Raw genomic sequence first — 26,552 nt, 5'->3', positions numbered from 1 at the left:
AGGGTTATAACACTTTATTAAATGCTTTTAATAAACACTTTAAAAAGTTACAAAAATGTATTTTAAAACGTTATAAAATTCTTAGTGTTTAGGGATAGGTTTTATGGTTTGGGTTTGGGATTTATAACACTTTGATAAATTCTTTTAATAACAACATAAAAAAAAGTTACAAAACACTTGTTAAAATGTTATAAAATTCTTAGGATTTAGGGTTTAGGATTTAAAATTCTATAAAATGCTCATGGTTTAGGGTTTAGGGTTTATAACACTTTAGTAAATGATTTTAATTAACACTTAAAAAAAGTTAGAAAATTCTTATTAAAATGTTATAAAATACTTAGGGTTTAGAGTTTAGGCTTTAGGGTTTTGGGTTTTGGGTTTAAAATGTTATAAAATGCTTATGGCCTAGGATTTAGGGTTTATAACATATTAGTAAATGCTTTTAATAAACACTTCAAAAAGAGTTACAAAATCTTGTTAAAATGTCATTGAATGCTTAGGGTTTAGGTTTAGGGTTTAAAATGTTAAATAATGCTTAAGGTTTAGGGTTTAGGGTTCATAAGACTTTAGTAAATTCTTTATATAAACACTTAAAAAAAGTTACAAAACACTTTTTAAAATGTCATAAAATCCTTAGGTTTTAGGGTTTTGGGTTTATGCTTACGGTTTAGGGTTTATGTTTTGGAGTTTAGGGTTTATAGTTTATAAGACATTAGTAAATGATTTCAAGCTTTAGGCTTTAGGGTTTAGGGTTTATAAGACCTTAGTAAATGATTTTATGCTTTATCCTTTAGTATTTAAGCATTAGGATATACGGTTTGGGGTTTGGGGTTTAGGGTTGAGGTTTTATAATACTTTAGTAAATTCTTTTAATAAACACTTAAATAAAGGTTACTGAACACTTTCTAAAATGTTATAAAATTATTAGTGTTAGGGTTTACAGTTTGGGATTTAGTGTTTTGGGTTTAGGGTTTATGATTTATAACACTAAAGTTACAAATCACTTTTTAAAATGTTATAAAATGATTAGGGTTTAGGTTTTAGGGTTCAGGGATTAAGGGTTTTGGGTTTTGAGTTTGCAGTTTAAGGTTTATAACGCTTTAGTAAATGCTTTTATTAAACACTTAAATAAAAGTTACAAAACACTTTAAAATGTTGTAAAATGCTTAGGGTTTAGGTTTTAGGGTTTATAACACTTTAGTAAATGCTTTTAATAAACACCTAAATAAAATTTAGAAAACACATTTTAAAATGTTATAAAATACATAGGGTTTAGGTATTATGTTTTTAGGTGTAGTGTTTAGGGTTTAGGTTTTATAACACTTAAGTAAATTATTTTAATAAATAATTATATAAAAGCTACAAAACGATTTTCAAAATGTTATAAAATGATTAAGGTTTAGGGTATAGGGTATAGGGTTTATGGTTTATGGTTCAGGGCTTAGGTTTTAGGGTTTATAACAATTTGGTAAATTATTTTGATAAAAAGTTCAATAAAAGTTATAAAACACTTTTGAAAATGTTATAAAATACTTAGTGTTCAGGGTTTAGGTTTTATTGTTTAGGTTTTAGGGTTTACAGTTTATAACATTTTAGAAAATGCTTCTAATAAGCACTTAAATGAAAGTAACAAAAAACTTTTTAAAATGTTATAAAATGACTAGTATTTATGGTTTGGGGTTTAGGGTTTAGGGTTCATGTTTTAGGATTTAGGGTTTATAAGGATTTAGTAAATTATTTTAATAAAGACTTAAATAAAGGTTAAAAAACTATTTTTAAAATGTTATAAAATGCTTAGGGTTTAGGGTTTAAGGTTTAGGGTTTATAAGGTTTCAGTAAATGATTTTAATAAAAACTTAAATAAAAGTTACAAAAAACTTTTTAAAATTCTATAAAATTCTTAGAGTGTAGGATTTAAGGTTTAGGGTTTAGGGTTTCAGTTTTTCGGTTTAGAGTTTAGGGTTTATAATTCTTTAGTAAATTATTTTGATAAGCATTGTAATAAAAGTTACAAAATCATTTTTAAAATGTTATAAAATGATTAGGGTTTAGTGTTTAGCATTTAGGGTTTGGGTTTTAGAGTTTAGGGTGGTTTTGGGCAGTGTTTATGGTTTATAAGACTTTATTAAATGTTTTTAATCAAGGCTTAAATAAAAGTTACAAAATTCCTTTTAAAATGATATAAACTACTTAGGGTTAAGTGTTTATGGTTTGGCCTTTGGGGTTTAGGGTTTAGGGTTTACAAGACCTTCGTAAGTGCTTTTAATAAATACTTAAATAAAAGTTCCAAAACTCTTTTTAAACTATTATAAAATGCTTAGGGTTTAGGTTTTTGGGTTTTAATTTTTGGTTTTAGGTTTAAGGTTTGAGGTTTAGGTTTTAGGGTTTATAACACTTTAGTAAATGCTTTTAATAAACATTTAAATAAAAGTTACAAAATGGTTTTTAACATGCTATAAAATGCTTAGTATTTAGGGTTTACACTTTAGGCTTTAGGGTTTGGAGTTTTAGGTATAGAGTTTAGGGTTTAGGGTTTATAACATGAGTAAATGCTTTTAATAAACACTTAAATAAAAGTTACAGACTACTTTTTAAAATGCCATAAAATTCTTAGTGTTTATGGTTTAGAGTTAAGGGTTTTAGGTTTATTGTTTGGGGTTTAGGATTCATTAATATCCTGAAATAATGCAATGAGGATCCCTCCTCATGCTCTAATTTCTGACCTCTTGTGTGTTGTTGGGAAATTTTGGTAATATCATCTTCCTCTTGGAGCTAGAGAGCTCTAATCTGAAGTCTCCATGTTTCTTCCTTTTCCTTTAATATCTTGATTTTCTCTACTTCTAGTTCATGATATATAGCTTTGATTAAAGAGAATCATACCCACCACTGTGAGGGTCTTCTAACCTAGCTAATTCAAATTCAATATTGTTGAGGGACTCCTCTTCCTTTTTTTTCTTTTCCTTTCCCATTCTATCATCCTTTGCTTAAGGCAAATAAGGTTTCCATCCAGGTGCTCTGTCAATGACCTTATTTCAATCTCTGATCTATCCTGCCATACCTGTTTAACAATTCTTTGAAATTCCTCATCCTTTAACCATGTCGAATTAAATTTTGAAAGGTTCCCATGGTTTTGGAGAAATACCTTCTACTTATAAAAAATAGGTGAGTGATCTGATATTCCTCCTGAACCAACTTGGCATTACCTAACCATTTCTATCTTATCCATCAGTGGTTCCTGAATTAGGAATCTATCAAGGTGCCTTGCTAACATAGCATCCCCAAATCTTTGATTTCTCCACGTAAGTTGAATAAGTGCTATTTCTATATCAATAAATTTTTTATTCTCAAGTAGTTGTTCAAAAAATTCTAAGTGAATCTACATGTGCATGGCTTCCCAAGGAGTTTTCATGTCCCACGGAAAAATTTAAATCTCCCCCCAAAATTATATTGTGAGCCTGCATAACTAATGATCACAGGAGCTTCCAATAATTACATACTATTTTGACATGGTACATATATATTAAAAATCCTAATTTCAAGACCAAATTAATTAGAAAAAATATCTGCCATTAGTACATTTTTTTTTTCCTACAACAATTCCACGAGATCTACCTCTCATGTCTAAGGCATGGAAAGTCCATTCTGATTTCATAGATTCTAATAGTGATGCAATTTGTTCACTATCCCCAAGCGTCTCTTACAGAAATATCACATCTGATTTCTCCAACTCTAATAATCTCCCAAGGGCTAGTTTTTTTGTCATGGCTAGCCAAGCCTATATAGTTAAAAGATAACCACTTCATCGAGAAACCATTTTGAGGTTTCCTTTTTCTCTAAGAACCCCATCAAGTGATAATTTTCTTCCTTTTGCTACATCCATACTAGCCTTATGAATGGATTTCGATATATAGGACTACCCGCCTCTAGAGGTTTTGGAAATATTTGGTGGTGATGACATACCTAAGCCTCGCCAAGCAACTATAAGTTGTTTGGACAAATATGAATAGAAAGTGAGGATAAGAAGAGAACTTAGTATTGTAAGAAGAGTTATTTACTTGAGTTAAGAATTTTCATGGTAAAGTGGGGATAAAAAATTATAATAAAATTATAATTTAGTTAACTTTTATCATTCCTTCTTATTTGGATAAAGTTAGATGTATAATGGGGTAAGTGTTTTGATTCTTCTCATGGATTAATGTGTATACAAGTAATTTAATTTATATGGCTGCACTAGTAAAAAAAACTGGTAAAAGTTCTTATTATGGGAGCTATAGTCTTGGTGAGTTGATTCTTGTTATGTGGTACTGATGTGAAAGACAACATAAACCCATGGGTAAAGACGATGTAAACAATGACATTTTTAGTAGACATCACTTTATGTATAGAAACAAAATTGTTCTCAAAATGACAATCAATCTACTCTATAGTGGAGATGCATAGTATGCAAATGCATTTATATATGTCAAGTACATAATTTATGGTTTAGTGAAAAGGAATAATCTTTTAAATCATACAGTGCTTTAGATAAATTATAGTTCTTTGGAAAATACAAGAATGCAAGTTTGGAGAATAGTTTTGTCTAAGGAATACATTCTTTTAAACTTGAATTTCCATTCTTCTAAGACGAACTTTTAGTTGTTCAATACTGTATAAAAACTAAAAAAAGATTCAAAAAATATATCTAAACTTACAAAAAAGAAGAAGAGCAAGGCCAAGCAAGAAGCAAAAAACAAAAAAAAATCTTTCTACACTTCAAACCATATGAAGAGCAAGGCCAAGCAAGAAGCAAAAAACAATAAAAATTCTTTCTACACTTCAAACCATACAAAGTAAAGTGTGCATATTATTTTGGGAAGAAAATTCTATACTAAAAAATTTTAAACACACAAATCCAATAACCAAAATAAGATAAAATCTCACTCCCCATAACAAAAAGATGTAAACACACGAGTAATTCACTATAAAATGTATTTTCAAATATTTAAAACCTTTAGTATTAAAGTAGCTTTAAAATATTTAAAATGTATTTAAATAATCAATATTAAAAAAAAATAACACATTTTTAATAGAAATTTACATACTTGCATAATTATATAAATTAAATGAGTAGTAAATGTTAATAATTATCAATCCATAATAAACATCAAAACATTTACATCATAATACATCTCACGTTTCTAAAATTTAGAAAAATTTGAAATTAAATATCATTATTATTATTATAAGTTAAACATATATTCATTTTAAACAACATGGAAGAAGATTTTTATCCATGAATATTTATATCCACTTTATTACAGAGTTTCTTAATCTACAAATAGGGTATATTACAATATCACATGCCTAAAAAACCATAACTCTTTCATATGAAACTTGCTCAAATGATATTTTGTTAATCAATCAATTTAAATAAAATGACAAAAGAAACTTAACTACCTTCACATAAAACTCAGTCTTTGAGTTGTGTATACTACGAATTTTTTTATCAAATACTTAATGGTCCTACCGTAAACCTAATAATAATTAATAATCAGATTAAAATTTTTGAATCACTATTCTACTTTAAAAGAAACATGGTTATCGATATAATTAAGTTTAACTTTATCTTAATTTATGTTACCAATCACATTTGAAATGGGTGAACATATAATTTCATATAAAAAACTTACCATTTTCAAATTAAAAAATGCATGCCAAACTGAAAGGCAAATCTATTGCTATTGAAACCTAAATGAAGACATGCTATATATATTATTAAATATTGAAATCTAAATGAAAACATACTATATATATTATTGAATACATAAATATGGAAGAAATAGATCACTTCTAATAACCTGGAAACATTAATGGTTGATAATAAAAAGCACGGAACTAGAAAGAGCTTATAAATAAAGTATCTATTGTTATTGAGTAAGACCGTTAAAATATAAGTTCAGATCAAAAAACTTATAGTTCTCAATTAGAAAAATAAATAAAACTAATAATTCAATTCTATTGGTAACTGGTATTGAAGCTAAAAAAATAAATAAATAAAACTTAAAGAGCAATTTAATTTTATGAGTGTTGAAGCCAAATGAAAACCATCAATTATATTAGAAATAAAAGAACATACCTAGCTCTCTCGCATAAAAATATTAATTGAATTTAACGGATGTCAAAAATCCCACCTTAAATTCATATTCAAATTCAAACGTGAACATTCCAAATTTGGACGGACGTGGATGTTAAGTACTTTGGATGAGAATTTCAAGAAAAGCATCTTACAGCTATTCAAATTCAAACGTGAACATTCCAAATTTGGACGGACGTGGATGTTAAGTACTTTGGATGAGAATTTCAAGAAAAGCATCTTACAGCTATTTCAACGGATCCGCTCCTTCAACGGAATTTTCTGTATTCGCGTTTTGGAAGTGTTTTCTGATGGCTGTGACTGTGTTGGTGCAACGTCAACGAATTTTGATGTGATGGCTGTTTTTATTACTTTTTTGCTTCAGGATTATGTTTTTATTACTATTTCTGTTAGGATGACAGGGATTATGCTTTTTACTATTTCTGTTGTGAAAAAAGCTGGAGAATCTTTGTAAGAGATAATCCTAGTCGTCCGTTGCAAATAGAATTGGCATCAACATCTATGAGATAAGCAGCGCTGCAATCCCAATCATCAACATCTATGAGATAAAGGGTGCTGCTTATCAAACTGGTTATCTCAACGGTTCAAGTTCTTGATTGCTTTAATTCGATTTAATTTTTGGATTCATATTGGCATTGGATTGGGATTGTTGTGCTCCTCCTCCTCCTCTCAAAGTTTCTGCATTGTGTGGTCTGCATGTGGTCTGGTCTCGTGTGTCTGTCTGTGTGGTGTGGTTGTATGTCTCGTGCGTCTGTATGTTTGGAGCTCCATGTGTTGTGTGTGTATGAATGTGGTCTGGTCTCTGTTGTTAGGTGTGTCTGTCTGTGTGGTGTGGTTGTATTCTCTGAGAGCTGGAGGCAGAGGCGTGGTTGTGTTTTCATAGAGGCAGAGGCAGAGGCAGGTAGCCTATCAATTACTGAATCAAGACAACTTTGCCCAGGGATGACAGTTAAATGAGGCATCCGAACTCTGCCCAAGGATCACAATTAACTGAGGCATCCGATCACAGTTAAATGAAGCATTCTGGTATAGATCACTCTGATTATGGGTTGTGGGCTGCAAATAAAATTAGGTGAAGGAGAGAGGAATCGATTTGATTTTAGACATTTAATTCGGTAACTTGATGTTCAGAGTTGTATGGTTTTTTAAATTAGATTTTCCGCATTCTTGGTGAGGCGGCAGTATAGATCCTTAGTTGCACAGAAATGGAGAGAAACAGGGCCTGCCGATATGGATCTGGGCGGCGGCCATCGTCAAATACTGGCCACTGGGAGCATTATTCTGGAGGAGAAATTCCTCAGAGCCTGCGGTTTCTTGGTGATCCTCTGCATCCATGGTGAGCGGTTTCTTGATTTTGTAATTTAGATCCTCTGAATCCATGTTTTTGGGTTTTTTAAATTAAATCTTGTGCATCCCTGCTGAGGCGGTTTCATATTCATATTCCACAGGAATCCTATGCTGATCCCAGATTGCAGTCAGTGTGCATCGATGTGAGGCGGTTTCAATCCATGTTGCAGGGATGTATTTACAATGGAGAAAGGTAACCAGAGAACTGTAATACTGATATGTATTTAGTTTATATTAGTATTCCTGAGTTATTCTTTGGTTTTGTTTGCATCGATTGAAGTAGAATTTTTAACCGGACCGGCCTAATGTTAATGTTTTTAAATCTTTATTCTTTGTTATTTCTCTCTGGATCTCATTAATCCCTTAAATCTACTATGTACTTTAATCTTTCTTCTCTCTTCTTAGTCCGCTGCCAATCCCATTAATTCCTTTTGATTTTTAGTTTTATTTTTATTTTTTGGGTCTTCTCTCTTCTTAGTCCGCTGCCAATCCCATTAATTCCTTTTGATTTTTAGTTTTATTTTTATTTTTTGGGTCTGTTCTCGGTTGGCATTAATTCTGGCTCTGTTCTTTCTATGTAGTTTTCGATCTTTAACCCTGCTCTGTTTTTGATAGAGCCTGTTTGTTTCATCAATTCCAATTGTAAGAATTTCGATATGGATGGCTCTTGTTCATTTGGGTTTTTCTGTTCTGTATGTATTGATCCGAAGATCAGCGAGAAGAGATGCATGGATGAAAGAATTTTTAACCGGACTAGCCTGATGATAATGATTTTAAATTCTCTCTGGATTTCATTCCTTTCTCTCTCTTCTTAGCCGCTCTTTCTTTCTATGTAGTTTTCGATCATTAACTCTGCTCTCTTCTTTCTATGTAGTTTTCTTTAGCCCAATTCCGGGTAGGTTTTTTTCATCGTGAATGTTAAAATAATTGAATTAAAGAAACCTCCATTACTTTACTTTGTAATAGATGTAGTTTGTATCCATCTTCTAAGCTCTGCTCTTTTCCACCTAATACTTTCACTTCACTTTTAGTTATGTTAATATATTTAACATTGTAATGATTTAGTTTTATGAGAGTGGTTTTTACTGATTTTTTTTAGTTGGGCTTAATTTATTATTGTAATTTTATTGTTCCAATTTGTATTTCACTCCTTTCAGATTATTACATTTATTCATTGATTTGGTTTATCTCTGTGAAAGTTTGTGGATTCATTTAAATTGGCTTCTTACTTTTACATTTATATGTCTATGAGTTTTCTTTCTCAATTAAAAATATAGTTGACTTAACCTATGCCTCTCAGAATCAGTTTTGGATGGGCCCTCCAATTATATTTTTAAATTTTACAAATATATTTTTCATTTAGAAATATATTTTTTATTTATGTCTTATAAGATATGGTACATTTGAATTTTTAGATTATTGTATTTCTCTAAATGAATTTCAGTTATATTTTTATATTTTACTAATATGTTTTTCATTTAGAAATATGGTCTTTATTTATATCTTATAACTTATGTTACATCTTCTTTTTACATTAGTATTGTGGTTAAATTCAATGTATTTTATATTGTATATTCATACATTTAATTTATTTTTAACTTAATTTTGTTATATTTGAATTTTTATTAATGGTATTTAATTTAAATTGTTTTTGAATGATTTATTTGTTAATGTTGTTTAGTTTAATTTAATTTTTCAAATGATTTTCAAATTTAAATATCTAATATGTTATTTAAGTTCTACACTATATTTATTGATGGTACAATGATGTATGATATATATTTTTAATTAAAATAACATAATGTACAAAGGAAAATGTTTGAATTTATATAATATAAAGTGATAATGCTCTTAAATTTAAATATTTATGATAAAATTAAATTGTAATGTAAATATTCTTTAAGATTTCTTTTGAAGATATATTTTATTAAGATTTTCAACTACAACATCTTTATATATAAACTTTTAGGAATCTACATTGTGTTAGACTAGGCAAGACTAAGCTAGAGTGGGCTAGGATAGACCAGAATTAGACTAGGCTACACAAGGATAGAATAAGTTTAAGCTAGGGTAGGGTGGACTAGACAAAAATAGGATAGGCTACTCTATAGTGTGCTAGGGTAAGCTAGAGTAGGCTAGCTAGGCTAATATAGAGTAGACAAAGGTAAGTCAGGGTATCCTAGCATGGGCTATTAAAGAATATGCTAGGCTAGGCTAGGCAAGGCTAGGTTAGGCAAGGCTAGGTTAGGCTAGGCTAGGTTAGGCTAGGTTAGGCTAGGTTAATCTAGGCTAGAATAAGTTAGGCTAGGCTAACCCATAATAGGCCAGGCTAGCCCAGAATAGGCTAGGGGCTAGGCTAGGGTAGGCTAGAGTAGGCTAGGCTAGGCTAGCCTAGGTAGAGTGGGCTAGCCTAGGCTATGTTAAATCAGGTTAGGGTATATTAGGCTATGTTAGGCTATGCTAGGCTAGAGAAGGCTTGAGTATGTTAGGCTATGCTAGAGTAGGCTAGGCTAGTTTAAGCTAGGCTAGAGTAAGTGAGGCTAGGTTAAGCTAGGATAGTTTAGTCTAGGCTAGAGTAAGTGAGGGTAGGTTGGGCTAGGTTAGAGTAGTTTACGGTGGGTTAGGCTACGCTAGGATAGGTTAAGTTAGGCTACAGTAGGTCAGGCTAGGATAGACTAGGTTAGGTTAGGCTAGAGGAGGCTAGAGTAGGATATACTACTCTAGAATAGGCTAGGGTAGGCAAGTTTAAGCTAGGCTAGATTAGGTTAGGCGAAGTTAGGCTAGGCTAGATTAGTTGATGCTAGAGGAGAGTACGGTAGGTTAAGCTAGTTTAGGCTAGGTTAGGCTAGGCTAGAGTAGGTTAGGCTAGTGTAGGCTAGGGTAGGCTAGAGTAGGTTAGGCTAGTGTAGGCTAGGGTAGGCTAGAGTAGGGTAGGTTAGACTATAGTAGGCTAGGTTAGACTAGGTTAGGCTAGAGTAGGAGAAGGCAAGAGGATGATAGGCTAGGCTAGATTAGGCTAGAGCACGCTAGAGTAGGTTAGGCTAAGGTAGAGTAGGATAGGGTAGGTTAGATTAGGATATCTAGGGTAGGTTAGGCTAGGCTACATTAGGCAAGGCTAGGCTACATCAAGCTATGTTCGGCTAGGTTAGGCAATGCTAGGTTAGGAAAGGTTAGGTTAGGTTAGGCTAGGTTATGCTATGCTAGGTTACGGTAGGCTAGGCTAGGTTAGGCAAGCTATGTTAGGCTAGGTTAGGCAAGGCTAGGCTAGCGAAGGTTAGGTTAGGTATGGCTAGGTTAGGCTACAGGCTAGGCTAGGCAAGGTTTTTCTAGTCTAGGTTAGGATAGGTTTGGCTAGGTTAGGTTAGGTTATGTTAAACTAGGTTAGGTTAGGTTAGGCTAGCTTAGGTTAGGCTAACCTAGTCTAGGTTAGCCTAGGTTTTAGGGTTAGGCTAGGTTAAGCTAATCTAGGATATAGTAGGCTAGGTTAGGCTAGAGTAGGCTCGAGTAGGTTGGGCTATGATAGAGTAGGGTAGGTTAGTTTAGGTTAGGTTAGGTTAGTCCAAGCCAGAATAAGTTAGGTTAGGCTAGGTTAGGGTAGGCAAGAGAAGCTTAGGCTAGAGTAGGCTAGGCAAGGATAGTTTAGGTTAGAGTAGGCTAGGCTAGAGTAGGTTAGGGTAGGCTGTAGTAGTCTAGGCTAGGCTAGAGTAGGTTAGGGTAGGCTGTAGTAGTCTAGGCTAGGCTACAGTAGAGTAGGCTAGGCTAGAGTAAGCTAGGCTTGGTTAGGATAGCCTAGAGTAGGGGCTACACTAGGCCTACCTACGTTAGAGTAGGGTCTACGCTAGGTAAGGTTAGGCTAGGCTAGAGTAGTTGATGCTAGAGTAGAGTAGGGTAGGTTAGGCCAATTTAGGCTAGGGTAGGCTAGAGTAGGCTAGGCGAGAGTAGGGTAGGTTAGGCTATAGTAGGCTAGGTTAGAGTAGGTTAGGCTAGAGTAGGCTAGGCTAGAGGAGGCTTGGCTAGGCTAGGTTAGGCTAGAGCAGGCTAGAGTAGGTTAGGCTAGGCGAGAGTAGGCTAGAGTAGGGTAGGGTAGGCTAGGCTAGGCTATGTTAGGCCAGGCTAGGTTAGGGTATGTTAGGCAAGAATAGGTTAGGAAAGGTTAGGTTATGTTAGGTGAGGTTAGGCAAGGCTAGGCGAGGTTAGGCAAGGCTAATTTAGGGTAGGTTAGGCAAGGCTAGGCTAGACAAGGTTAGGTTATGCTAAGCTAGGTTAGGCTAGGTTAGGCAAGGTTAGTCTAGTGTAGGTTAGGCTAGGTTAGGCTAGGCTAGGCAAGGTTAGTCTAGTCTAGGTTAGGGTAGGTTAGGGTAGGTTACGTTAGGCTAGGTTAGACTTGGCTAGGCTACCTTAGGTTCGGCTACGTCAAGTTAGGTTAGATAGTCTAGGTTAGGCTAGGTTATGTTAGGTTAACTTAGCTTAAGCTAGCCAAGGATAGAGTAGGCTAGGTTAGGCTAGAGTAGGCTCAAGTAGGCTAGGCTATGATACAGTAGGGTAGGTTAGTTTAGATTAAGCTAGGTTATTCCATGCTAGAATAGGTTAGGTTAGGGTAGGAGAGAGTAGGTTAGGCTCGAGTAGGCTAGGCTAGGTTAGGTTAGGTTAGAGTAGGCTAGGCTAGAGTAGGCTAGGGTAGGCAGGAGTAGTGTAGGCTAGGCTAGGCTAGAGTAGGTTAGGGTATAATAGGTTAGAGTGTGTTAAGATAGGCTAGAGTAGGCTAGAATAGGTATAATTAGTTTTCAATTACCAACAAAATCCACCTTGACATCAATTTTCCTAATCCCTTACCCATGCCCATTCATCATCTCTTCTGCAAGCCAAGAGAAGCTAAAAACCATCGTAGCTTTTCTACTGTAACTGGATTTGTGAATATGTCTGCAAAATTATCCCATGTATGGACCTTTCAAAGAGCTTCTTTTCTACCATCAATCACATGTCTCAAAAAAAGATACTTTACATCAATGTGCTTGGTTCTGCTATTATAAGTAGGATTTGTAGCCAAGTGAATAACACTCTAACTGTCACAAAGTACATTCACTTTCTCCTTCGTCCTTCCAATCTCATCAAGTAGACCCTTTAACTAGATTTCTTCTTTACTGGCATCTGAAGCCACTATATATTCTGCTTCGGTAGTGGACAACACAACTGTTTCTTGAAGCTTTGGCATCCAACTAATTGCTCCACCTGCAAAAGTAAAGACATAACCTGTAGTAGATCTTATTTTGTCCAAATCACCTGCATAATTAGCATCTACATATCCACAGGCTGATCCTTCACTACCATTAAAGGTGATGCAATGGTTACTTGTGCCTCTTAGATATCCAAGCACCCATTTCACTGCACGCCAACGTTCTTCACCTGGATTTTCCATGAACCTGCTGACAACTCCAACTGCATGTGAAATTCCAGGTCTTGTGCATACCATTGCATACATTAAGTTTCCTACAACATTTTCATATACTACTTTTCTTCATCAGTTCTAGGACTCAAAATCGAAGAAAGCTTAAAATGGGAACCTAATGGAACATTAATAGGTTTCACATTGTTCATACAGAACTTTTCAAGTACTTTTTCCACACATTTTTGTTGTGATAACCAAAGCTTACCATTTTCCCTGTCTCTATGCATCTCCATGCCCAAGATATGTTTTTTTGCTCTAAGATCCTTCATATCAAATGTCCTAGAGAGATGAGCATTTAACCTTTAGATCTCTTCCTAGGGTTTGGTGTTAAGGGTGTAGGGTTTAGGGTTTATGGTTTGGTGTAGAGTGTTTAAGGTTTATAAAATGCTTAGGGTTTAGAGTTTAAGGTTTAGGTTTTAAGGTTTATATCACTTTAGTAAATGATTTTAATAAACACTTAAATAAAAGTTACAAAACAATTTTTAAAATGTTATAAAATCATTAGGGTATAGGATTTAGGCTATAGGGTATATGGTTTAGGGTTAGGGTTGATGGTTTATAACACTCTAGTAAATTATTTTAATAAAAACTTATAAAAATTACAAAACCATTTTTAAAATGCTATAAAATGTTGAGGGTTTAGAGTATGGGATTTAGGGTTTAGGGTTTAGGGTTCTAAGAATAAGGTTTAGGGTTTAGAGTTTAGGGTTTAGAGTTTATGGTTTATGGTTTAGAGTTTAAGGTTTAGGGTTTATAGCAGTTTAGTAAATGTTTTTAGTATTCACTTAAATAAAAGTTACAAAACATTTTTAAAATTGTTATAAAATGTCTATGGTTTGGGGTCTAGGGTTTAGGGTTAAGAGTTTTTGGTTTAGGCCTTAGGGATTAGGTTTATAGTTTAGTGTTTATAACACTATAAAATTATTAGGGTTTAAGTTTTAAGATTTTCAATTTTGGGTTTAGGGTTCATGGTTTTGAGTTTATAACACCTTAGTAATTGTTTGAATAAACACTTATTTAAAAGGTACAAAAAACTTTTTAAAATGTCATAAGAGGCTTAGGGTTTAGTGTTTAGGATTTGGCATTTATGGTTTACGGTTTGGGGTTTGGAGTTTTGGGTTAGCGGTTTAGGGTTTACAGTTTAGGGTGTAGGGATGAACCACCCCACCTTAAGGGGGTATCCACTGCTACGTATTACACATAATGCATTCATCCCATTGAGCCTCGAGGAGTTATAAAGAAAAATGAATAAAAGGAAATAAATTTATGAAGAAGGGTTGAAAAACAAAGGTTAGGGTATCTCATGTGCCACAATTTTCTCCCTCTTACACTCACATATCTAGGTGTGGTCTTCCCTTATTATAGATACTCCTAAAATTCTTTGGGTTTATGGTTTAGGGATTAGAATTTGGGGTTTAGTGATTATGATTTAGGGTTTATAACATTTTAGTAAATTCTTTTAAACCAATTACTTAGCTTCAAATAAACCAACATCTTTAGGATTTGATGGTTCATCACCATCTATAATCTTTTCAACTCCTTGGTGTGTAACTATTATAGTAACTATTGTGATTTCTTCTTCAACCAAGACTCTAATAATTGTTGATGAATACACAATTTTTTGATATTACACAAAATATGTAATGAAAGTTAATTTCCTATATGATAAAAAAATCAATTAACACAAACTCATATAAAGCCACAATTTTCGAGTTCAAAAATACAACCCACAAAGAAGAATGTTCATTACTTAGTATAACATGTTAAAAAATAAGTATCATCAAAGGATTTCAGCTTCAAAAATGATAATACACTAAAGAGTTTCTCATCCTCCACTAATTACATGTATTGCTCCTTTAGCCTTTCCCTCAAAAGTATAATTTCATTAAAGGAATGTTGTTCACATGAAAATAGATCCCCTACAATGAACACATAGGAAGCTAGAGCATAGGTCATTTTTCCATACAAATAGCCAAGTAGAACATATTTCACTTTACCAATTAGTATTTTGAAACAAAATACAAGATAGACAATGGATTCTCTAAAAAGTGAAGAATCTTAGGTCATGCAAGAAAGTGAAATAGAAATTAATTTTTTTCCTTAAACCGTTAGATATATAAAAAGGTAATAATAATTATGATAAATATGTGGAATGTCCATATAATAAACAAATCCATATATGATTCCTAATATCCTATGTTTCTCAAGTAAACATAAAAAAATAACATAAGGCTTCTTATTCAAGAAACAATGTTAACGCTAACGTTAACCCAACACATTTTAAATAAATGATAAATAGATGAAACTGGTCATTCCCAAAAAATGGTTCATGGAACAGTAAAACAATAACTATAAGTGTTGAAGGGACTAATAAAATTAAAAAAAAAACAAACACAAAATTTTAATCTTGAAAAATGCTTCAAACTCTTGGACAAGATATTAGATCTAAACGTTAAATAAATTTCATGTACTTGAATGACTATATTTGTGCATAGAGGAAATCTTCCTAAATGTATTACATATCATTTAATGGTAGGGTATTATGTGTGTCAAGAGATATGTTCTGGATTCATGAGACTGTAGCTTTCATTTCCAACAATGGAGAGAGAGTGACAATTTAATATTTGAATTTAAGAGATGAATTTTAATTTAACTTGCATAACTCCACCTCCTCCTCCTCCACCTCCTCCACATCCACCTCCTCCTCGTCCTCCTCATCCTAATCCACCTCCTCCTCTCCTTCACCTCCACCTCCTCAACCACCTCAATCTCCACCACCTTCTCCTCCTCCACCACCTCCATCTCCACTGCCTTCTCCTCCTTCTCCTCCTCCACCACATACACATCCCCCACGAAATCCTCCACCACCACCTCCTCCAACGCCACCTCCAGCTCCACCTCCTCCCACCACTCCCCTCCACTTCCACCTCCACTATTAACTCCTCTTGCTCCTCCTCCACCTCCATCTCCTCCTCCACCACCTCCTCTTCCCCCACATCCACCTCCACCTCCTCCACCTCCTTTTCCTCTACCTACAACTCAACCTCCTCCACCACCTCTACCTCCTCCTTTGCCTCCTCTTCCCCATCTCCCTCCTCATCCACCACCACCTCCACAACAACCTCCTCCAGCTCCTCCAACTCCGCCACCACTTCCTCTACCTCCACCTCCACCACCACCTTCTCTACCTCCACCTCCACCTCCACCTCCACCTTCACATTACCGACTCCACCACCACCACCTCAACCAAATCCAACTCCACTTCCTCCTCCACCTCTTCCTCCTCCTCCATCTTAACATCGCTGACTCAACCACCACCACCTCCACCTCCACCTCCTCCTCCACCATATCTACCTCAACTACCTCCTCCTCTTCCTCATCCTCCTCCACCTCCACCTCCTCCACCATCTTCACACCGTCCACCCCTTCCTCCTCCAGCTCTTGCTTCAACTCCTCCACCACCATCACCTCGTCATCCTCCTCCTCGTCCTCCACCTCCTCCTCATCCTTCTCAACCTATGCATTCACCTCCACCTCCTTCTTGTCCTCTTTCACCCCCACCTCCACCTCCTCTTCCTCCACGTCCAACTCCACCTCCTCAACAACCTTTCACTGCACCTCGTCCTCCACCTCATCCTCCCCCTCCTCTTCCACCTCCACCTCCACCTCCTACTCGACCACCACCACCACATCCTCATCCTCCTCCTCGAACACCTCCTTCTCCAACTCCACCTCCTCCACCTCCACCTCCACGACATATACCTCTACCACCACCACCTCCTCCTCCGCCTCCTCCTCCTCCTCCACCTCCAACTCCACTTCCTCCACCACCTACACCTCTGCCTCCATCTTCACCTCCATCTCCAGCTCCTCTACCACCTCTGCTTCTGCCACCTCCTCCTCCTCCTCCTCCTCCACCACCTGCTCCTCCACCTCCACCTACTCCACCTCCACCACAACCACCACCTCTTCCACCTCCAACTCCTTCTCCACCATCTCCTCCTCCTCCTCCTCCACCTCCACCTCTCCTCCTCCTCCACCTCCACCTCCACCTCCACCTCCTCCACAGTTGCCTTTGCCTCCTCCTCCTACACCACCTCCACCTCCACCTCCCCCTCAGCCTCTACCTCCTCACAAAACCTTAAAAAAAATAAAAATTACATCTCATTTCATTCTCTTTATTTATAATACTTATTGATTCATTCTTTACATTGATAATTCAGATATCAATATATACATTACACAAACAATTGTTTATATGCCTTCAATACTTTCACTACTAAGAGATTGGTGTATTTCTAATATATTGCCTCACTAAGATGTATTTTGATACCTTCATTCTATTTCAACTATTATAACAAAAGAAAAGTTATGATTTTCGATATAAAAGCTCAAAGAGTTGTGAACATCAAAAATAAACACACGTGACAACATTTTCATGTTATATTTAGATAAAAATAAAAAATAACTCTAATTATTTTAAATTTATTTGTGTATTAAAATTTTAAAAAATATATGATATCAGTGCCAAATTCCAATTCCTACATTATTTCTACATATTTATATTTAAAAATATAATTTAGAAGGTTAGATTTATTTGTGTATTAAAATTTTAAAAAATATATAATTTGAGTGCCAAATTTCAATTCGAATAAAAAAATTTGAATCTATTTTCATATTAAAATAGAGTTAAAAAAAATCATCAAAGTGTATCACCCACCCAAAAAACTTTTCCAATCCGTCCTTTGACAAACCCCAAAGAGATAAATGTTTGCATGAATTTCTATGAAGTTAAGATTGTAATCTCGGTTTTTGGATCATAATTGTGTGGCTACATGTATCTATGATTGATGTCTTGGTAACAATAATCCAAGAATTGAGTCCACACTATTGGGCTGATATAGTAATTGAGCCTATATAGTAATTGAGGATGAATCTTGATGACGAAGTGCTCAGAGTTTACATTGTGTGAAAAAAAAGTATAACGGAACACGAAAAGCATCCATACGTATTTATCATAGTTGAAAAAAAGAATTATAAACAAGTATCAATAATTATTTCTCATAGTTGCAGAAAAAGAATTATAAACAAGTGCTCAACATCTCAAATGTGCAAACAAAATTATGCATAAACACTATGCATAGTTGCATGAAAAAATTATTTTAAACAAGACTGAAATAAGATACATAGTTTCAAATGTACAAACAGAATTATTTACAAACTATATCCATAGTTGCACATAGAATTATTCGCAAATGATATCCATAGTTGGAGACAAAAATTATAAACCCTACTTTAAAACAAGGTTCAAAAAAGAGGCATAGTTGCATGGTTTCAAATGTGCAAATACAATTATTTGCAAAAGATATTCATAGCTGCAGGAAAAAATTATAAACCCTACTTTAAAACAAAGTTTGAAAAAGAGGCATGATTTCAAATGTACAAACAAAATTATCGATGAACAATATCCATAGTTGCGATATCCAGGCATGATTTCAAATGTAAAAACAAAATTATCGATGAACAATATCCATAGTTGCGATATCCATAGTTGCAGGAAAAAATTATAAACCCTACTTTAAAACAAGGCTCGAAAAAGAGACATGGTTTTGAATGTGAAAACAAATTTGTCACTAAAATATATCCATAGTTGTAGATTTTTTTTTATAAACAACACTTTAAAACAAAGATTCTGCAAACAAAAGTATCGATAAACCCTATCTATAGTTGCAGAAAAATGCATGGCTTCAAATGTGCAAACAAGACTTTCCATCAACTATCTCCATAGTTTCAGAAATTTTTTATCACCAAGACTTTAAAACAAAGATCCAAGAAGAAGTAAAACAAAGATCTAAGAAACAGAGGCATGTATCAAGAATGTTGAGTTAATTTGAATAGACAGAAATGGCCTCCTTACCTCCAACGTGATTTGAAGTAGAGTTATGAAGTGCTAGCTACGTTGAGCATGGATCGAAGAAACACCTTTATATATTCAGTCTGACGCTCTCCAAACAAAGATACAGAGCCGCTTTCCCAACAAAGATACATAGGAGCGTGGATCGAACATAGGACCCAACAAAGATACAGAGGAGAGTGGATCAAACACAGGACCTTCATATATTCAGTCTGACCCTCTCCAAACAATGATATAGAGGAATGTGGATGGAACACACAACTTTCATATATTCATATGCTCTCTCAACAAAGATACAGAGGCAACAACACTGTAGATCAAACACACGACCCTCTCCCAACAAAGATATAGATACAGAGGCAACAACATTGTGGATCGAACACATGACCTTCATATATTCAATCTGACGCTCTCCAAATAGGAATGAGGATGGAACACAGAATTCTCTCTCAACAATGATACAGAGACAACAACATTGTGGATCGAACAGACCCTCTCCCAGCAAATATACAGATACGGAGGCAACAACATTCACATGACATTCATATATTCAGTGTGCTCTCTTAACAAAGATACAAAGGCAACAACGCTGTGGATCGAACACACGACCCTCTCCCGACAAAGACACAGATACAGAGGCAACAACATTGTGGATCGAACACACGACCTTGATATATTCAATCTGAGTTATATTCAATCTAACCCTCTCGAGACAAAGATGAAGAGGAACGTGGATGGAACACACAATGTTGTCTCAACAAAGATACAGAGGCAACAACATTGTGGATCGAACACACGACCCTCTCCCAACAAAATACAGAGACACAGACAACAACATTGTGGATATTCAATTTGACTTGGATTCAATCTGAATTATTGTCGAACATACTCATATAATACGTCTTGTAACAATTGGGCACATATTTAAACAATTCTGACTGATTGCTATTTTGAAATCCGAAACGGCTATGAATAAACACCGCAAATTCGGATCGTCACGAATTCGAATTCTTATACCAACTCTTAACTAAATGTTAGGGTTGAATTCAAGAAATACTAATTACAACAACCCAAAAAGTAAAAAGTTACCAAAAACCAAAAAGTTACCTAAATTTAGAATGCAGAATATTAATTAGGTTAGTTAAAGATCTACAAACAAAAAGAAAAGTAACATTAAATTAAAAGAAAACAAATCAAAATAATTAACTCTTAAATTTTAAAATATGAACACTAAAAAATTAAATGTTAAATTAAAAAACAACATGTAATTTCTTTTGACGTAAAAGATTGACAATTTGAAAGTTAGAAAGACAACATGGTTGATGGCAAAAGCAAAAAAATAAAAAATTACATTTTAAAATAACATTTTTTTGCTTTTAAAGTAAAAACAATTGACAGTTTCAAAGTAAAACATAAAATATAGAACCTATTTCTACCTAAATTGTAGCTTGAAATTGACATATAGTAACTTTGTTATAATAATTTTCTTAGAAAATATATTAAATGTGGAGGAACAATAAATTCACTCAAATCTACTTGAAGTATAACTCTATAAGCTAGTTGTGCAGACAACCCTTTATTCTCAATAACATTATGACTCTGTTCAATATGGATAGTAGACTTGACTAAGAGTATTCAATATTTTTTTTTGACATCTTTATATTTTGTTATATGTTGTCAATGGAGATACTTCATTCTCTATCTTTAAGTTGAATATAGGAACCAAAATTATCAAGTTAAAGGGTGTAGTTGGTACCAATTAGTTAAACTTTGAATTGAATATGTAATAGAAAAACAATTTACATGACTCTTACCATTGTTTTGTGTGAGATTTTGTAGGATAAACAAAAGTGACTACTCCACTATAACTAAACAGGTATCACAAACTTAAAAAATCCACGAAAATTGAAACCAACATAAATTTTTTGTATTTCAAATTATAATCTTGTTTCTATAATTATAATGCTTAAGATGGACCAACTAATCTCCAAAATTGTTGTTCTCAAGCATTACTATGCAGTCATGAATCACTTATTGTTTTATGTACCCTAGAAATGATTACTTATCTTCAATTGATTCCTAAACATTTCCATATTGAAACAATCATTCTAATTATCATTATCTTGCATAACCAAATCCTAATTCAAATTATTAGAGAAAGTCTTTTATTACATGGTATATTAACAAAATATAAAATTTTGTGCATAATATTTTCATGCATGATATTCTCTATACATATAGACTATTTATTAAAATGTTATAATAATTAGCTACACTAATTAATAAAAATAAAAATTATTATATATTCGGAGTTGTTCTCAACTATGATTAAGACTTTGCATCAACACTAAAAATGTTTTACAACAATAATAAATCAATAATATTTATTTAATATTAATTATAAATAGGATTATAATAATAAATTATATTAGTTAATATAAATATAGAATATACCATTTTGTATTTAGCGAATTTAATTTAGGGTTTAGGCTATACGGTTTAGGGTTTACGGTTTATGGTTCAAGGCTTAAGTTTTAGGATTTATAACAATTTAGTAAATTATTTTGATAAAAAGTTAAATAAACGTTATAAAACACTTTTCAAAATGTTACAAAATACTTAGTGTTTAGGGTTTAGGGTTTACAGTTTACGGTTTAGGTTTTAGGGTTTACAGTTTATAAGACTCTAGAAAATGCTTCTAATAAACACTTAAATGAAAGTACCAAAAGGCTTCTTAAAATGTTATAAAATGACTAGTATTTAGGGTTTGTGGTTTGGGGTTTGGGGATTGGGGTTTAGGGTTTAGGGTTCATGTTTTAGGATTTAGGGTTTATAAGGATCTAGTAAATTCTTTTAATAAAAACTTAAATAAAAGTTAAAAAACTATTTTTAAAATGTTATAAAATGCTTAGGTTTTAGGGTTTAAGGTTTAGGTTTTATAAGGGTTCAGTAAATGATTTTAATAAACACTTAAATAAAAGTTACAAAAAACTTTTTAAAATTCTATAAAATGCTTAGAGTGTAGCATTTAAGGTTTAGGGTTTAGGGTTTCATGTTTGGGTTTTAGAGTTTAGGGTTTAGGGTTTAGGGCTTAGACTAAACTATCCTAGCTTAACCTAGCCTCACTTACTCTAGCCTAGCCTAAACTAGCCTAGCCTACTCTAGCGTAGCCTAACATACTCAAGCCTTCTCTAGCCTAGCATAGCCTAACATAGCCTAATATACCCTAACCTTATTTAACTTAGCCTAGGCTAGCCCACTCTACCTAGGCTAGCCTAGCCTAGCCTATTGTAGCCTACCCTAGCCTAGCCCCTAGCCTATTCTGGGCTAGCCTGGCGTATTATGGCTACCCTAGCCTAACTTATTCTAGCCTAGATTAACCTAGCTTAACCTAGCCTAACCTAGCCTAGCTTAACCTAGCCTTGCCTAACCTAGCCTTGCCTAGCCTAGCCTATTCTTTAGTAGCCCATGCTAGGATACCCTAACTTACCTTTGTCTACTCTATATTAGCCTAGCTAGCCTACTCTAGCTTACCCTAGCACACTATAGAGTAGCCTATCCTATTTTTGTCTAGTCCACCCTACCCTAGCTTAAACTTATTCTATCCTTGTGTAGCCTAGTCTAATTTTGGTCTATCCTAGCCCACTCTAGCTTAGTCTTGCCTAGTCTAACAGAATGTAGATTCCTAAAAGTTTATATATAAAGATGTTGTAGTTGAAAATCTTAATAAAATATATCTTCAAAAGAAATCTTAAAGAATATTTACATTACAATTTAATTTTATCATAAATATTTAAATTTAAGAGCATTATCACTTTATATTATATAAATTCAAACATTTTCCTTTGTACATTATGTTATTTTAATTAAAAAAATATATCATACATCATTGTACCATCAATAAATATAGTGCAGAACTTAAATAACATATTAAATATTTAAATTTGAAAATCATTTGAAAAAATAAATTAAACTAAACAACATTAACAAATAAATCATTCAAAAACAATTTAAATTAAATACCATTAATAAAAATTCAAATATAACAAAATTAAGTTACAATAAATTAAATGTATGAATATACAATATAAAATACATTGAATTTAACCACAATACTAATGTAAAAAGAAGATGTAACATAAGTTATAAGATATAAATAAAGACCATATTTCTAAATGAAAAACATATTAGTAAAATATAAAAATATAACTGAAATTCATTTAGAGAAATACAATAATCTAAAAATTCAAATGTACCATATCTTATAAGACATAAATAAAAAATATATTTCTAAATGAAAAATATATTTGTAAAATTTAAAAATATAATTGGAGGGCCCATCCAAAACTGATTCTGAGAGGCATAGGTTAAGTCAACTATATTTTTAATTGAGAAAGAAAACTCATAGACATATAAATGTAAAAGTAAGAAGCCAATTTAAATGAATCCACAAACTTTCACAGAGATAAACCAAATCAATGAATAAATGTAATAATCTGAAAGGAGTGAAATACAAATTGGAACAATAAAATTACAATAATAAATTAAGCCCAACTAAAAAAATCAGTAAAAACCACTCTCATAAAACTAAATCATTACAATGTTAAAAATATTATCATAACTAAAAGTGAAGTGAAAGTATTAGGTGGAAAAGAGCAGAGCTTAGAAGATGGATACAAACTACATCTATTACAAAGTAAAGTAATGGAGGTTTCTTTAATTCAATTATTTTAACATTCACGATGAAAAAAACCTACCCGGAATTGGGCTAAAGAAAACTACATAGAAAGAAGAGAGCAGAGTTAATGATCGAAAACTACATAGAAAGAAAGAGCGGCTAAGAAGAGAGAGAAAGGAATGAAATCCAGAGAGAATTTAAAATCATTATCATCAGGCTAGTCCGGTTAAAAATTATTTCATCCATGCATCTCTTCTCGCTGATCTTCGGATCAATACATACAGAACAGAAAAACCCAAATGAACAAGAGCCATCCATATCGAAATTCTTACAATTGGAATTGATGAAACAAACAGGCTCTATCAAAAACAGAGTAGGGTTAAAGATCGAAAACTACATAGAAAGAACAGAGCCAGAATTAATGCCAACCGAGAACAGACCCAAAAAAATAAAAATAAAACTAAAAATCAAAAGGAATTAATGGGATTGGCAGCGGACTAAGAAGAGAGAAGAAAGATTAAAGTACATAGTAGATTTAAGGGATTAATGAGATCCAGAGAGAAATAACAAAGAATAAAGATTTAAAAACATTAACATTAGGCCGGTCCGGTTAAAAATTCTACTTCAATCGATGTAAACAAAACCAAAGAATAACTCAGGAATACTAATATAAACTAAATACATATCAGTATTACAGTTCTCTGGTTACCTTTCTCCATTGTAAATACATCCCTGCAACATGGATTGAAACATGGATTCAGAGGACTTAATTTAAGAAACCAAGAAACCGCCTCACATCGATGCACACTGACTGCAATCTGGGATCAGCATAGGATTCCTGTGGAATATGAAACCGCCTCAGCAGGGATGCACAAGATTTAATTTAAAAAACCGAAAAACATGGATTCAGAGGATCTAAATTACAAAATCAAGAAACCGCTCACCATGGATGCAGAGGATCACCAAGAAACCGCAGGCTCTGAGGAATTTCTCCTCCAGAATAATGCTCCCAGTGGCCAGTATTTGACGATGGCCGCCGCCCAGATCCATATTGGCAGGCCCTGTTTCTCTCCATTTCTGTGCAACTAAGGATCTATACTGCCGCCTCAACAAGAATGCGGAAAATCTAATTTAAAAAACCATACAACTCTGAACATCAAGTTACCGAATTAAATGTCTAAAATCAAATCGATTCCTCTCTCCTTCACCTAATTTTATTTGCAGCCCACAACCCATAATCAGAGTGATCTATACCAGAATGCTTCATTTAACTGTGATCGGATGCCTCAGTTAATTGTGATCCTTGGGCAGAGTTCGGATGCCTCATTTAACTGTCATCCCTGGGCAAAGTTGTCTTGATTCAGTAATTGATAGGCTACTTGCCTCTGCCTCTGCCTCTATGAAAACACAACCACGCCTCTGCCTCCAGATCTCAGAGAATACAACCACACCACACAGACAGACACACCTAACAACAGAGACCAGACCACATTCATACACACACAACACATGGAGCTCCAAACATACAGACGCACGAGACTAGACCACACAATGCAGAAACTTTGAGAGGAGGAGGAGGAGCACAACAATCCCAATCCAATGCCAATATGAATCCAAAATTAAATCGAATTAAAGCAATCAAGAACTTGAACCGTTGAGATAACCAGTTTGATAAGCAGCACCCTTTATCTCGCGCACTCTGCTATCTCATAGATGTTGATGATTGGGATTGCAGCGCTGCTTATCTCATAGATGTTGATGCCAATTCTATTTGCAACGGACGACTAGGATTATCTCTTACAAAGATTCTCCAGCTTTTTTCACAACAGAAATAGTAAAAAGCATAATCCCTGTCATCCTAACAGAAATAGTAATAAAAACATAATCCTGAAGCAAAAAAAGTAATAAAAACAGCCATCACATCAAAATTCGTTGACGTTGCACCAACACAGTCACAGCCATCAGAAAACACTTCCAAAACGCGAATACAGAAAATTCCGTTGAAGGAGCAGATCCGTTGAAATAGCTGTAAGATGCTTTTCTTGAAATTCTCATCCAAAGTACTTCATCCATCCAAAGTACTTAACATCCACGTCCGTCCAAATTTGGAATGTTCACGTTTGAATTTGAATATGAATTTAAGGTGGGATTTTTGACATCCGTTAAATTCAATTAATATTTTTATGCGAGAGAGCTAGGTATGTTCTTTTATTTCTAATATAATTGATGGTTTTCATTTGGCTTCAACACTCATAAAATTAAATTGCTCTTTAAGTTTTATTTATTTATTTTTTTAGCTTCAATACCAGTTACCAATAGAATTGAATTATTAGTTTTATTAGAATTTTATTTAGGTGTTTATTAAAAGAATTTACCTAGTTTAAGCTAGGATAGTTTAGGGTTTAGGGTTTAGGGTTTAGGGTTTCATGTTTGGGTTTTAGAATTTATTAAAAGAATTTATCTTCGGATCATTCAAGCCGGATGACCTAAGGCAAATGTATCATTTGCCTGAACGAGAGAAAATATATAACAAAGACTTCTTGGAGAAGTTCGCAAGCGAGAATGAGATCGAATCTGAACCTATCAAGGATTGGAGGCAAAATCCCAACAATCACAAGCACGAATCCTCCGGTAAGTACTCGATCGATTCTTTAGCTTCTCCTTATTGTTATGCGGGGATTATGATGTGTAGGCTATGGGGATTGCATGATTCTGCCAATTTTACCATTGAAATGGTTCCTTTAATGGAGGCGGCAGTAAACAGTTGGATTATGGATTGGGCTACTATCCTTGTGGATAAATTAGCAGTAGCTGTTCGTGATTTTAGGTCTCAGTCTGTTGTTTCAGAAAGGAAAATGCCCCCGTTCTACTATAGTGCATATATCCTAGACACTCTTTGTTTCAATTCAGAATTTCCTGTTCTTGGGTGGAGGTGGACTCCACAGGACCCTTCACCCATTCATATATATCATCAAAAATTGTGGAAGTCTTCTTATAAAGACCACCTGTATCAAATTTGTAATGGTTTCATGGT

At 33.9% G+C, this 26,552-nt stretch overlaps 1 long non-coding RNA gene across 1 annotated transcript; it reads right to left on the bottom strand.

Annotated features, from left to right (window-relative positions):
- Positions 1–24,158: 24,158 nt before the first annotated feature.
- On the bottom strand, positions 24,159–25,103 carry LOC149140458 (uncharacterized). The gene is made up of 2 exons (XR_016263988.1): positions 24,463–25,103; positions 24,159–24,356 (listed from the first exon to the last, which is right to left on the bottom strand). It is a non-coding gene; the product is annotated as an uncharacterized LOC149140458 (long non-coding RNA).
- Between the last annotated feature and the right edge of the window lie 1,449 nt (positions 25,104–26,552).

This window comes from Pinus tabuliformis, chromosome X (assembly GCF_031772625.1).
Source record: "Pinus tabuliformis cultivar Carrire ecotype Pingquan chromosome X, CPIR1, whole genome shotgun sequence".
In the NCBI taxonomy this organism is placed as follows: Eukaryota; Viridiplantae; Streptophyta; class Pinopsida; order Pinales; family Pinaceae; genus Pinus; species Pinus tabuliformis.
This window is presented reverse-complemented; position numbering and strand designations above follow the sequence as displayed.